Source organism: Tursiops truncatus, chromosome 21 (genome assembly GCF_011762595.2).
Source record: "Tursiops truncatus isolate mTurTru1 chromosome 21, mTurTru1.mat.Y, whole genome shotgun sequence".
Lineage (NCBI taxonomy): Eukaryota > Metazoa > Chordata > Mammalia > Artiodactyla > Delphinidae > Tursiops > Tursiops truncatus.
Genome location: NC_047054.1, coordinates 32968958 through 32976665, shown reverse-complemented (window position 1 = coordinate 32976665; position 7708 = coordinate 32968958). Strand labels below are relative to the sequence as shown.

Genomic DNA, 7708 nt, shown 5'->3' with positions numbered 1-7708 from the left:
CACTTTGCTGTACAGCAGAAACTAACATTGTAAAGCAAGTATACTCCAATTTTTTTTAAAAAAATCTCCTCTTGGACCCGAAAAGACTTAATCCATAGTGTCCTTCACTGAAGAGATATTCCCAATTTTGATGAAAGTAAATTAACATATCTTTTGCTGGAGTCTGTTGTGCGTTTTAATACTCATTCTTCAAGATTATTCTACTATAATCTGCTCCATGAAATTAGTCATCACCTCCTCTAGGAGCTTGAAAGACGTTATTTATACTTCCTTTATTTTATCTGCTTTAAGGAATTTCTTGTGATGTTCTGTTTTGCTTTCTGAAGTCTGACCTCCTCAAGGGTAAGGACTGAGTGTTGTTCATCTCTGAATCCCCAGTGCATTCTGACTCATGGTAGTTCCATGTTGGTGGAATGAATAAATGACTCATGGTAGTGGCCGTGTCGTTATCTATGTGGAATTCCAGTAAGTCATTTCCTCTCGCCCCTACAATGCATTAGCAGAGAACCTTCCGCTCCCATGGTCTCTTTTGTCCACAGTTACTTGGAACTGGAACTCAGACAGAGCGAGTAAAAGACAGCATCAGATGCTGGCCCCGAGAGATCTCGAAGAGGGGCAGCCCTTCGGGGCATGTGTGCTGCTCTTCAAGGAGGGGAGGTTGTCTGCAGGGAGAAGAGAGCGAAAGTCCAAGGGGCCAAGGGAGGGAGATCAGGTTTTCCTTATTTTTTGCCAGGTTTTCTGCTTCTGATCCCTCATGAAGCTTTGGTCATAAGGTACCTCTCTATCCCTTTACTTCGAGAAAGCTCCAGTAAGTATCTCAAAGATACCTAGTCACATGTTTTCTACTTAGTAACAGAATAATTGCAACTTTCACATTTTTATTAGAGGTAATAGTAACTTACTCAATATTATGGCTAAGACATCTATTTTATTTGAATATCTTTATTGGAGTATAATTGCTTTACAATGGTTAGTTTCTGCCGTATAACAAAGTGAATCAGCTATACGTATACATATATCCCCATATCTCCTCCCTCTTGCATCTCTCTCCCATCGTCCCTATCCACCCGAAGTGAGAGAGTGGTAAGGCATCTTTTTATTCTTTTAATAGCCATACAAAAGTGAACTCACATTCAACTTGTCTTCCACTGATCTCTTTTTAACTGGTTACACTTTTTGGTCTTTAGTTGGGCACACCACGCTTATTGCATCCAAAATTTTTCACATGAAAGTGGAAAACTCAGATAGCAATTTGGTGTGTTGGTGGAAGGACCCAGTAAAAAGGTAGGAATCAATATCACTCATTTATTTGTGTGTTAATTCTATTTTATATGTTTTTAAAACATAATTAAACCTGAATCAGTCTTCTATGAGTTCACGTTTGTAGTAGTTCATACAGTAACTAGGTTGAGTGATTTTTTTTTTTTTGGCCACGACTTGTGGCTTGTGGGGTCTTAGTTCCCCAACGAGGGTTGAACCCGCACCCTCAGAAGTGAAAGCGCAGAGTCTTAACCATTGGACCGCCAGGGATTTCCCAGGCTGAGTGAATTAAAAAAATTTTTTTAAATTGAAATATAGTTGATTTACAATGTTTCTTGGTTTTTGTTTTTTTATAAATGTATTTATTTTAGTTTATTCATTTTTGGCTGCATTGGGTCTTCGTTGCTGCGCGGGCTTTCTGTAGTCGCGGCGAGTGGGGGCTACTCTTTGTTGCGGTGCGCGGTATCTCATTGTAGTGGCTGTTACTCCTTGTTGCGGAGCACAGGCTTTAGGCACACGGGCTTCAGTAGCTGTGGCTCACGGGCTCTAGAGCACAGGCTCAGTAGCTGTGGCACATGGGCTTAGTTGCTCCGTGGCATGTGGGATCTTCCCGGACCAGGGATTGAACCCGTGTCCCCCTGCACTGGCAGACAGATTCTTAATCACTGCATCACTAGGGAAGCCCCATTTACAATGTTTTGTTAGTTTCAGGTGTACAGCAAAGTGATATATATGTATATGTGTATATTCTCTTCCATTATAGGTTATTACAAGGTATTGAATTTAGTTCCCTGTGCTATACAGTCAGTCCTTGTTGTCTATCTATTTTATATATAGTAGTGTGTATATGTTAATCCCCAACTCCTAATTTAGCTCTCCCCCCCGCCCCCTTTGGTGACATAAGATTGTTTTCTATGTCTTTGAGTCTGTTTCTGTTTTGTAAATACATTCATTTGGATCATCTTTTTAGATTCCACAAATAAGTGATATCATATGATACTTGTCTTTCTCTGTCACTTGTCTTTATACTTCTCTTAGTATGATCATCTCTAGGTCCACTGATGTTGCTAAAAATGGCATTTTTTCATTCTTTTTATGGCTGAGTAATATTCCATTGGGGGGAATGAAAAAATATATATATACACATATACATATATATATCTTCTTTATTCCTCTGTTGATGGACACTTAGGTTGCTTACATGTCTTGGCTACTGTACTGAGTGAATTTTTTATTTAAAAAAAATGTTATTGTGTAATACAACACAGACACCAAAACCCACACTAAACAAATGTATAGCTTAATTAGTAATGATAAGGCAGATACACTCTTGTTATTACCACTCAGGTCAAGAAATAGAAACTCGCTCTCCCCACCCCATGTGCCCATCACAGTCACAACTCCCTTCAGGTTAAGTTTTAATTATACAAATGACAAAAGGATTAGGTAAGCAATTATGCAAATAATTTTGCAAAGAGAATGTTTACATATATCATATTAATTTTCAGCACTTAATTTAAAAATCTTACTTGCAGTAAAAAAATTTATCATAATATTGGAATAATCACTACTCTATATAGTTTATTGTGTGGTCTCTCTCCCTCTCTAGATAGGTAGGCAGATAGATAGATGGATAGATATGTATATAGCTTTAATATATTATCTTAGACCGAAGGACAGACATATATTTTGTTTTAATATCTTATCCTCACTACACCCCTTCCAGGGGTTTATTTAACAAACAATGAAGCTAAAGATCAAAGATAAAGAAATTTGCTCAAGGAATAAAGGTAGAATTGAAATCAAGCAGATCTAACCCCCTTTCCATGATACCCTGCTATGATAATTCTAAGTGGTTCTTATTTGTTCATTAAACAGGTTTGCCATAATCTATGCATGTTCTGTTACTGTATGTTACTGAAAGTAAGAAACTCCATTATTTTAAAAATTATATCATACAAATATTTCACTCCTGAGAATGGTCTTTTTTCTTGATTCATCCTAGCAACGCTTTACTTTATTTTTAGCATAAAATAAATAGGCTGGCTCAAAGCGAGCATACAACAATTCTTACGGAACACATATTGTCGGACTCGATGCTGAGCAGTTAACATTGGGAATTTCATTTAACCCTGAAAATAGTTCTTTGAGGTGGGAGTTATTATCCCCATGTTATAGGTAAGGACACAGAGCGAAACCAGTAGAAAAAGAGCTGGGATGGAAATCAGGTCTTACTCGGGCCACAGCTCTCGCTGCTAGCCCCTCGGATGCACATCCGCCACACACACCTACTGACTTTGTGTTCACTGGGTCACTGGTGGTACCTGCACTGTAGGAGTCTTCTTCTTTTTTTAACTTGCATATTCTTGAGTAACTGAACTGAAACTGTAGCAGAAAGAGATACTAGAAAGAAGCAAATGAACCAACCCCACATCCTATATGTGCCCCTAAGTCTATGTCTCTTGGTTGTTTTCCTGATTTACAGCATGTCAGGACAAGTGCTTTGGAGGAAAAGCAAGACTTCATCCAGTCGTCAGTAGAAAACCTTGGTGGCTGCAGTTTCTGTGACTTACAAAAAGGATACACAGGAGAAGAGGTAGGGAAAGCTTTGTGTCATACTTATTAATTACTGTGGATATTGTAAAAAATATCAAAGAGTGTTATGACAGAGTGGCAATGAAAGAATAACTTTTTCAATATGAACTAGAGTTATTTTGAATTCAGTTTGTGCAGCAGCTTATGTAAACCTGCCTGTCACTGTGAAAGCCCTTGTCTTCTTTTGTTTTCAAAGTCATAACTTAAATGACAAACAAATATGTTAAGTGGCTTTTGTGAACTGGCTACAAGCTTTGCATGCCCGGACTTGTCTGGTACAAAGTGTACAAAACAGACGTGTGATTTACAAACTATGGGGTAATCAAATGAATACAAAGAAAAGGAAAGAATCCTCTATATTTGAGTATTTGGGAATGATACTCTAAAAATACTGTAAGGAAAACTTGCTGCAATTTGCTTGACTTTTCTTTGATCTCCAACGGAGTTGAATAAGGTTGATAAATTAGGTGTGCTAATTTATTCCCCAGCAGTAACATCTGCATTATTTTCTACTGGAAACAATGCTTGAACCTCCAAACCATTCTGTTTCTATGAGAATCATAAGAAGCACAGAGTGACAAGGATCTCAAGAGACAACATAATTCTGGGGGGTTTTTTTGGTTTTTTTTTTTTTTGCGGTACGCGGGCCTCTCACTGTTCTGGCCTCTCCCGTTGCGGAGCACAAGCCCCCGACACGCAGGCTCAGCGGCCATGGCTCACGGGCCTAGACGCTCCGCGGCATGTGGGATCTTCCTGGACAGGGGCACGATCCCATGTCCCCTGCATCAGCAGGCGGACTCTCAACCACTGCGCCACCAGGGAAGCCCTGGTTTTTAACATTGGGCCTCTCCCCTGATTTCTCTGTGCCCATATTTCCATCTGGAAAAAATGAAGATATTTTCATTACTTGAAGGATGAAACAGAGACCAAAGGGTTTTAGATGTCATGAGATACCTAGCTGCGTGTTCACACGTGGCAGTTTTGTTTGATGCTTGATTCCTGGACTTTATACATTTTCATGAGCTGGCTGCTTTTCCTGGGACTGCAGAGAAAGCTGATGAATACACGCTGTAGTGGCCACAGGAGGCTTTAGGGACTCCATCCTTGTCTGATTCTGCTCTTTCAAGCTCTTAAATATAGACATTGATTACACAGTAAAAAAATATTTAACATCGCCAAGGATCATTCCATTGCCTTCCCAGGGGATCAGGTAGTATATCATTTAGGATGTGAACATCCCTGGGCTAAAGGCAGTCTTATGTCCATTTAACAGGTGAACAAATTGAGGCCTGGTGAAGTTAGTGAGCTACGCTCAAATTCAAATACATACCACACAGACAGAAATAGGCTGGAACTCAGGTTTCAAATCCTGTGTTCTATTAACTAAACCATTACCTAGTTCATTTTGTATCTCTGTTGGTGCTTTCAAAATTGTCCTGAAACATACAGAAATGAAGAATTGTCTTTGATTGTATTAAATGTGGCTTGATACAAACTAAATCAAAATCAAATTATATTTTAAATTCTTAGGAGAAAGGGCTTTCCTGGTGGCGCAGTGGTTGAGAGTCCGCCTGCCGATGCAGGGGACACGGGTTCGTGCCCCGATCCGGGAAGATCCCACATGCCACAGAGTGGCTAGGACCGTGAGCCATGGCCACTGAGCCTGCGCGTCGGGAGCCTGTGCTCCGCAATGGGAGAGGCCACAACAGTGACAGGCCCGCGTACCGCAAAAAAAAAAAAAAAAAATTCTTAGGAGAAAGATGAACTAGATCCTTCTGATTGGCCAAAAATCACAAGTTATAATAGAGTTCAAAAGGAAATGGGTTGTTTGGACCATGAAGTGGCTTCCCTCTATTCAGAACTGTTTCAAGCTAAATGTACCCTCAAATAGCTTGAAAAAGCAAACGTTAAGCATCAGTCAAAGCTGTCAGCTAGCAGAACAGTAAGTGTATGGTTAATACATTCAGCTCGAAGTTCTCCACAACAGTAATTAAGGACTAGTGTTGTTAAAAACCGTGTAACTCTTTTGAAGCATACTTGATTTGCTGGAGTCTTTTTTCCTTTTAATAAACAAACAAAGCATATATTCCACATATAAGTGACATCATATATTTGTCTTAGCCTGACTTACTTCACTTAGTATGATAATCTCTAGATCCATTAGATTTTACTTAAGAATTATAAATTGTGGGAGATGGTGACTTAAGTAAATTCAAAATGTGATGCTGTGGTAATCTACTAAACCTGAATGTAACAACAGAGAAATTAATTTGTAAAAACCTGCACCTGACTACTCTTTCAAAAGATGGAATTGGTCCACTAAAGATTGTCTGAAAGCAACTGGCGCATCTGTAGATTACCTGCAATCCCTTCACAGCCCCAGGCCAGCTTTGTTCCCTTTGGAATTCAAAGAGCTTTGCATTTGCTGGCCTTTACCATTGGGGTGAAAGAGTTTAAGAAATCACAAACCAATTAAAATACTGGTGTAGCAAAACGAATTTGGAAAGGCAAATGTGTAACCACACACACAAAAGAGGTTAATGTTTTGGGATTGTTTGCTTCTTTTGACTTTCCATGCGACCATTTTCATTGGTATGATGAAATGAGATTTAACTACCAATGTTTTCTGAAGAATAATTATATATATATTTAAAATTGTAACACCTTAAAAATATATAGTATACTTACTGTGCTCTGGGATATTTTAAGGAAAATAAATCCATCCTTTTTTTTTTTTTTTTGCTTTTGGGAGGGTATTAACATGATACAGCTCACATGGTGGAGAAGTGAGGTCTCCTGCCATCAGCATGTGAGGGAGCCACCTTGGAAGCAGCCCTTCCAGCCTTCGGCTGAAGGTGACCCCACCTGAAGGCTGACATACTCACTGCTACCTCGAGAGACCCTGAGCCACCCAGAGACCCTGTTCTCAAATTCTTCAACCGTGAGAAAATAAATGTTTGTTATTGTAAGGCACTAAAAAAATAAAATAAAATAAACTACTATATGTTGTTGGAGTTTAATCACTGTCACAAAGTATACAGGACTTCTAGCAAGGGCTGCAAGGATGGTAGAAACACTATTACTCTCTTGCACTGGGAAAAACTAGAAAACTATTAAGACAGCTTTATTCCGTAGGCATGGCTGCCTTCTTGGATGATTTAATTAAGTGATTATTTGTTAAACACCTAGAATTTTTTAAGTATCCACTGTAGTGGATAAAGAAAAAACTTGACAGCAAGCTATATGTTTGTCAGAAACTGCCTTTTTATATACCTGCCTTCGTACCTCTCTCTGTTTGCCCCTGGAGACATTTCTTCCCATTTAATCTTTACATTTCTCAGTATTGCAGAAGTTCAGGACTGGAAGAGTCAATCCCGTTGTTCTCTTTTCCTCATTTGTAAAATGGTAACCAAAAGCTCACATCTCTTCCTACCTCACTGGGATGAGACAGAGCTGACTGTTTTAACAGATACAAAACTGTAGAATCACTCTCTTTATTTAGGGATTCCAATGCATTTAATCATTTTGGTGGGGAAGAGGTGACATTCTCATTGCTAGAGTTTGAACTAAGATGATGGAGAAGGGCAGAATTGGATGTGGTAGCCAAATGAATAGGTGGAGTTTAGTTAATTGCTTACATAATTGCTTACGTAAAGGCTCTCTTATGCCTAAAAATTAAACTTCTCTGTAATGTCTGAAAACTTCATTCCTTTCCAGCTGAAGGCTCTCTCTGTTAAAATGCAGAACAAACACCCTGTTTTAACAGTCATTTATACTTTCGTGGAAGTGTGTTTTAGATTCTTTCTTGGAATAGATTTTGATAGACAGAAGGATATTGGAAACTGTGTGAACA

General features: G+C 39.0%; 1 long non-coding RNA gene across 1 annotated transcript; it reads left to right on the top strand.

The window, feature by feature from the left end:
• The first annotated feature begins 538 nt into the window (after positions 1-538).
• LOC109547643 (uncharacterized) lies at positions 539-6853 on the top strand. Its single transcript, XR_004524276.2, has 3 exons — positions 539-808; positions 3746-3856; positions 6608-6853. It is a non-coding gene; the product is annotated as an uncharacterized lncRNA (long non-coding RNA).
• The last annotated feature ends 855 nt before the right edge of the window (positions 6854-7708 follow it).